General features: G+C 50.6%; 1 pseudogene; it reads left to right on the top strand.

Moving 5' to 3' along the window:
- The first annotated feature begins 679 nt into the window (after positions 1–679).
- Positions 680–3,418, top strand: LOC136577525 (uncharacterized; annotated as a pseudogene).
- The last annotated feature ends 3,613 nt before the right edge of the window (positions 3,419–7,031 follow it).

Raw genomic sequence — 7,031 nt, 5'->3', positions numbered from 1 at the left:
TGCAGGGGTCTATGGGACTTGTAATGTTAAAATCGCGATCGCGCAAAATCGCGATTTCGCGGTAAATTGCGATTTTGCGCGATCGCGATTTTAACATTACAAGTCCCATAGACCCCTGCAGAGAAAAAAATGCTGCGAATTTCGCAGGGAAAAAAAACGCTAGTGGGTAGGCACCCTTAGGGCTCCCACCCACTAGCGTTTTTTTTCACTGCGAAATTCGCACGTTTTTTTTTCTACAGGGGGTCTATGGGACTTGTAAAGCTAAAATCGCGATTTACCGCGAAATCGCGATTTTGCGCAATCGCGATTTTAGCTTTACAACTCCCATAGCCCAAAGACCCCTGCCGAAAAAAAAAACGCTGCGAATTTCGCAGTAAAAAAACGCTAGTGGGTGGGAGCCCTTAGGGTGCGTCCATAAGAGCGGATCTGCGCAGCGCATTAAGTGTGCAGTCCTTCTGCTTACAATACGCAGCGGATTGAGCCCTGTGATTACAATGAGTTCGATCACCGGAGCGTTTATTTACACCATGGGTATCGCATGTAAACATCCCCAGCATGCGCTATGTTGGTGTTATACCGCCACACTACATCCTGTAATCTGCTCATAGCTCCTCCTACCTGAGAGGTGGTAGATAACGGACGTCACCTGGAGGGGGCGCTGAGTCTGCGGGCTGAGACCGTTGCTGGGCCACCGTCTCCTAAGCCTTCGCCGCTCTTGAAGCAGTAATGTTATTTAATCACTGTTTCGCGCTCTCTCTCTCTCTCTCTCCCTCTACCTCTCTTTGTGTCTCTGTATATCTCTCTCTCTCCCTTCTTTTTCCCAGTCTCTCTCTCTTTCCCTCTCTCTCTCTCTACCTTTCTGTATATCTCTCTCTCCCTTATGTTTCCCTCTCTCTCTCTTTCTTTCCCTCTCTATCTCTCTGTTTCTCTCTCTCTCTGTCCTCCCTCCCTCCCTCTCTCTCTCTCTTTCCCTCTGTCTGTCCTCTTTCTCTCCCTCTCTCTACCTCTGTGTATATTTCTCTCCCTTCTTTTTCCCTCTCTCTCTTTCTTTCCCTCTCTCTACCTTTCTGTATATCTCTCTCTCCCTTATGTTTCCCTCTCTCTCTCTTTCTTTCCCTCTCTATCTCTCTGTTTCTCTCTCTCTCTCTCTGTCCTCCCTCCCTCCCTCTCTCTCTCTTTCCCTCTGTCTGTCCTCTTTCTCTCCCTCTCTCTACCTCTGTGTATATTTCTCTCCCTTCTTTTTCCCTCTCTCTCTTTCTTTCCCTCTCTCTACCTTTCTGTATATCTCTCTCTCCCTTATGTTTCCCTCTCTCTCTCTTTCTTTCCCTCTCTATCTCTCTGTTTCTCTATCTCTCTATTTCTCTCTCTCTCTGTCCTCCCTCCCTCCCTCTCTCTCTCCCTCTCTCTCTCTCTCTTTCTGATGCAATGTCTTTCTGTGCCGACCACACACACAGTCTCACACTGTCTCTCTCTGTCTTTCTCTCTCTAGCCATCCGGAGAAGTTCATCCTGTTCTGCCGCCTGCCGCAGGAGGCTTTCGAGCGTCTTCTGGAGCTGGTGCGCCGGGATCTCACATTTCAGGACACCCGAATGCGAAAAGCGATCACTGCAGAGGAAAGGCTGCTCATCACCCTTCGGTATGTAACCAAAATATGCCTTTTGTAACAATTAGTTACTGATTGAGTCTGACTGGAGACTGCTTAAAATGGCATTGTACGCTGACATAGCATTATGGCACGCACGTATCCGTCTGGGAGCGCAATGGAATTAGATCCCCTGCACAGTGCTCCATAACTCATTGCCAGTTCAGTCTCGTTGATGTGCGTATGTGTGAGTCCTAGGTGTACTCTACCGGTGCATCAGTCAGCTCCTGGAGTAAGTTTAGGTTGTCGTTTTATATCAAACGGTAACTTTTCATATAAATCCCTTGCTAGCTAGTGCACCTGTACCCAATAATCTGACAACACAATTACAAACCCCTGTGGCAACACGATCTCAGAGCCGAGTTACCGGAGGTGACAAACCCCAAAAAATCCCACCGCTTTGCATCTGTCCCGCTAAGCAACATTGAGTATAGGAATGGCGCAGGTAAATTAATTTTTTCACAATTACTCTGCCCATGTAGTGCAACGATACGATGCAGATAAATGAAGAGGAAAAATGGACAAATAGTCTAGGCTTTATTCAACATCATTGTTGTAATGGAATGCAGATAGCAAGGAAGTTCCAGTCACTTTGGCCACATCTTTCCATTTACTGAAAATGCTGCAAATGTAATCTGTGGATCTGTATGTGACATGCTACTTTTGTTCTTTTGATTTTACTAATCCTTTTCCCCTTTTTCTCTGCTTCCTTTTCAGCTTTCTGGCCACAGGAGAGAGCTATGCATCCCTGCATCTCCAATTTCGTGTTGGTAAATCTACCATCGCTGAAATTGTAAGGTGCACATGCAGCATCATCTGGCAGACGTTGCAGCCCATCGTGATGCCTTCACCATCCGAGGAGACTTGGCAACGTGTTGCAGCAGGCTTTCAAACTGTTGCCAAATTTCCTAACTGCATAGGCGCGGTTGATGGCAAACATGTCCGTGTGCTTCAGCCACCGCACTCAGGCTCAAAGTTTTACAACTACAAGAAATATTTCTCTGTAGTCCTGATGGCGGTGGCTGATGCACATTCTAAATTTGTTTGCATCGATGTCAGCGCCTATGGTAGTACTGGGGATTCTCGGGTGCTGCGAACATCACAGATTGGGATGCAAATTCTCCGAGATGGCATCACGCTCCCAGCCCCACAACCTTTGCCGTAACCACACATCCAGTCCCCTTCGTGATGGTATCGGATGAGGCTTTGCCGTTGATGCCGAACCTGTTGCGCCCATACCCATGAAGAGGACTGAATGCCCGGAAAAGGATTTTTAATTATAGGCTGAGCCGGGCACGTCGAGTGGTTGAATGTGCCTTCGGGATTATGGTTAGTCAGTGGAGGGTTCTAGGGACTACCCTAATGGTAGACCCTACCACAGTTGATGACCTTGTCAAGGCATGTTGTGTTCTTCACAACTACCTCCGGGAATATCGCCCCGAGGTAGATGTGGAAAAACTCCACCCTGCCTTTGACACGGTGATCAACTGGGGTGCTGGACGTCCTGCTGCAACCGCTGTGCAGGTATGCGAACACTTCACTGACTACTTCCATAGTCCCGAAGGCGCCGTGCCATGGCAGTACTCCTGTGTGGGTGGTGTGCAGCCCTAATCGCAGTTTGATCCCCCGGCAACCAGCTCCAGAAGAACGATGAAGACCAAGTTCAAGCAAAATGTTTATTTGCGGCTTGGCATGACAAACTGCACAACAGAAAAATCGTGTTTCTTGCGCTAATGCACTGCTTTTTCAAGTTGTTACTAAATAAAAACAAAGTAATTTGGCAGAACACTTTCGTGAGCAGATTAATTCTTTAATTTTTGGGGGGATTTATTTTGGCTGAGTTGGGCCACCACAATGAGAAGTGAGATAGCGAGCCTCAAGTAAGGGAACAAAAATAATCTAACTTCAACCAGACGCACGACTCACATCTCCTGTTTTGGGTATCTCGGGGTGAAATCCCAACATTAACATTTTTTAAGAACAAATTAAAAAAGAATAAATAACAAATGACAGAGACTTGCAGAATTACCATTACCCCAACCTTGGAGGACAGCCATCCAGCTAGTAGCCAGACAATATGTGCTAAGTAAGGCACACAGACGGCCAAATGTACATACACGATAGATTCCTTTGTTTTCTTTCCCAAAAAAATCTACTCAGTAACGAAAGAAAGCCAAAGGAATGTGTTGCATTTAGCCGCGTTGTAGCCAGCCAGGGAGCTCAGGTTAGAGGACATACAGTTTTTTAACAATCTTCCCCCTCAGCATTCAAGAGTAATTACGGGGACACCAGGCAATCCCATGTTGTGTACCACACGATTATGGCTCTTGAGAAGATGCAAACGGCACCTATCAATTACACGACATTGCAGTGATCCGACAATGAATGAGGGGTCACTGAAGTGCCGTATAAGTCCTGTATGTGACTTCACTTCTTTGCGAACTGCCCGGTGGTGAATTAAATACTGAGGTAGCGTTTTGTGATGTTTGTGACAAAGGGCTGTTCATGAGTGACATGAACGACTGTTGTGATGGCGAACCGCTCGTCATGTTCTCCGTGAAACCACTATCGTGTGAAACATACTGTATGGGATAGCCTGGTTTCCTTGCAACCCTGTCTGGTTGTTCAGGGCAAGATTGTGATGGAAACAAGTTTCGTGAGGAGGGGTTGACAGCAAATGCGGCATTTTTCATTGCCTTTATAATCTCGCATGAGTCGGCGAGAGGGCGTGGAGACGCAAAGACCTCCAGAGCAGCATAAATAACTGGCGATATTGCCCATTGACGCTCTGCGGATAACTCACGGATGCGTGCCGCCACTGCCGCACCCATCGTATCCCATTGGTCTTCCGTGTCAGCGCGGCGCAACAGTGCCATTGCTTCTTCGGCTGCATCAAGCTCTTTTTTTTTTTACGTCCCCGGGTAACAACGCTATGTCCGGCCGGCTCACAACTGGGCTCCCTGTGGGTCCCTGGCCTGCTAGCCGACGCTGTTTGTCCCGACGCTTCAATGCTAACGCAATTGGGGTCTGAATCAGGTGCACTTACTCGGCTGTTGTCCAAGGTTGGGGTACCTGCATTTATTTCTATATCAGCGGACAATTGTGTGGCCTGCTGGCCCGATTCTTCTGAGGTTTCTTGGCTCGCGGATTGCGACGGCTGCACGTTACCGCTGGTTCTGTGTAAGATAAAACAACAATTATGTAGAGGAGGACAACAATATTAAAGGGGTTGTCCCGTAAAAGCAAGTGGGGTTATATACTTCTGTATGGCCATAATAATAATAATAATATACATCGTGCATTAAATATGTGCCATACGGAACTCACCTTCCCTGCGCTGGCGTCCGCGTCGCCATGATCCTGTCCAATTTCAGTGTGTAATCGCCCGATCACACGCGCTAAGACGCTATGTACTACAAAGTGCATTAATATGGCCATACAGAAGTATATAAGCCCACTTGCTTGCACGGGACAACCAGTTTGCAGTGAGGCTGTGGCGCAAAGAACTTACGGTCGCAGTTGTCTGCCGCTTCTTATAAACGCCAGCTCTTCAGCATTTGGACATTTCTTTTTTGAGGGAGAAGAGCCACTCTTTTCACACTCCTTTTCATGCTTTTTGTAGCGATCGCGGACAGACCGCCATCGATTTTTGACATCTTTCACTGCAAGGTAAAGATAATGTTACACACAAGGCCATCCAATTTTACCTTTCTTCATTCTCTCCTTTTTGCTGCAAGGAACAATGCAGGTAAATCAGACACATCATCGCTGCAATAGCAAGGGAATCAGCAATTTATGTACATACGAATGTCAACTTACATATCTCATTTTGACGGGCAGCTGTGGCGGTGTCCCAATCCGGATACATCCCCGAGCACACTGATAACCAGACGTCCGCCTTCACATCTCTGTCACTGTAGCCCTCGTCGGCTGTGTCCCAGATTTGGGGCTTACTTTCAACCTACAAGAAAGGGATATAAGCACATGCATTCGAGCAGAACGTCACTTCACATGAGTGTCCATTCCGCGTAGTTTTGTCACGCCGAATTGCCACTGTGAAGTGACCATAGGCCAATCCAAAAGGCGGCTTTGGCATTGCCTCATTTCGTCAGGCTGCTGGCGCCATTCTGTATTTGTGCTCGTGGCTCGCAGAGGTGCGGACACAAATTACACTCACCCACCGCCGGCTTCAGATATGTGACGAAAGATGAAAGACGTGGTTAACTCACCAGCATAATCATTCTCGAGACGTTAATCCCCATGCGCTGGTACCACGCCATCTCTTCTATTTGTCTGAGGTCGGGTGGATTACTATTAACTTCCTGCCTGAAAAAATAAAATAAAAAAAAAAGGTTTGCAGATCCATAGCCTGCAGCACTGGCTGTGTGATGAATGTGGGAATGAGTGTACGACATGCATAATAAGTTTACCTTCCGCCGTTGGTATCATAAGGCATGTGTTGGGGCTTCGTTGCTGTTGGTAGTGGTGCTGGCAGCGGTGGTTGCAGGGGTGCCGCCTGTAGCGGTGGTTGCTGGGGGGACGCCTGTAGCGGTAGGTGGTGCCAGGGGTGCCGCCTGTAGCAGTAGGTGGTGGCAGGGGTGCCGCCTGTAGCGGTGGTGGCTGGAGTGCCGCCTGTAGCGGTGGTGGCTGGAGTGCCGCCTGTAGCGGTGGTGGCTGGGGTGCCGCCTGTAGCGGTGGTGGCTGGGGTGCCGCATGTAGCGGTGGTGGCAGGGGGCCTGCCTGTAGCGGTGGTGGCTGGGGTGCCGCCAGTAGCGGTAGGTGGTGCAGGGGTGCCGCCTGTAGCGGTAGGTGGTGGCAGGGGTGCCGCCTGTAGCGGTGGTGGCAGGGGTGCCGCCTGTAGCGGTGGTGGCAGGGGTGCCGCCTGTAGCGGTGGTGGCTGGGGTGCCGCCTGTAGCGGTGGTGCCAGGGGTGCTGCCTGTAGCAGTAGGTGGTGCCAGGGGTGCCGACTGCAGCGGTGGTGGCAGGGGGCCCGCCAGTAGCGGCGGCTGCAGGGGGCCCGCCAGTAGCGGTGGTGGCAGGGGGCCCGCCAGTAGCAGCGGGTGCAGGGGGCCTGCCAGTAGCGGTGGTGGCAGGGGGCCGCCAGTAGCGGTGGTGGCAGGGGGCCCGCCAGTAGCGGCGGGTGCAGGGGGCCCGCCAGTAGCGGTGGTGGCAGGGGGCCCGCCAGTAGCGGTGGTGGCAGGGGGCCCGCCAGTAGCGGTGGTGGCAGCAGGGCCGCCGGTGGTGGTGCTGCCCCCCCTGGTACCTTACGTTGCCGGTGGTGCTGGTGCACCCAGTGGTGATGCTGCCGCTGCTGCTCACGCTGTGCCTGTGGTGCTGGTGCCCCCGGGGACGATGGGGGTGATGCTGCCGCTAGGCCCACGCTGCGGGT

Source organism: Eleutherodactylus coqui, chromosome 8, assembly GCF_035609145.1.
Source record: "Eleutherodactylus coqui strain aEleCoq1 chromosome 8, aEleCoq1.hap1, whole genome shotgun sequence".
NCBI lineage: Eukaryota > Metazoa > Chordata > Amphibia > Anura > Eleutherodactylidae > Eleutherodactylus > Eleutherodactylus coqui.
This window is presented reverse-complemented; position numbering and strand designations above follow the sequence as displayed.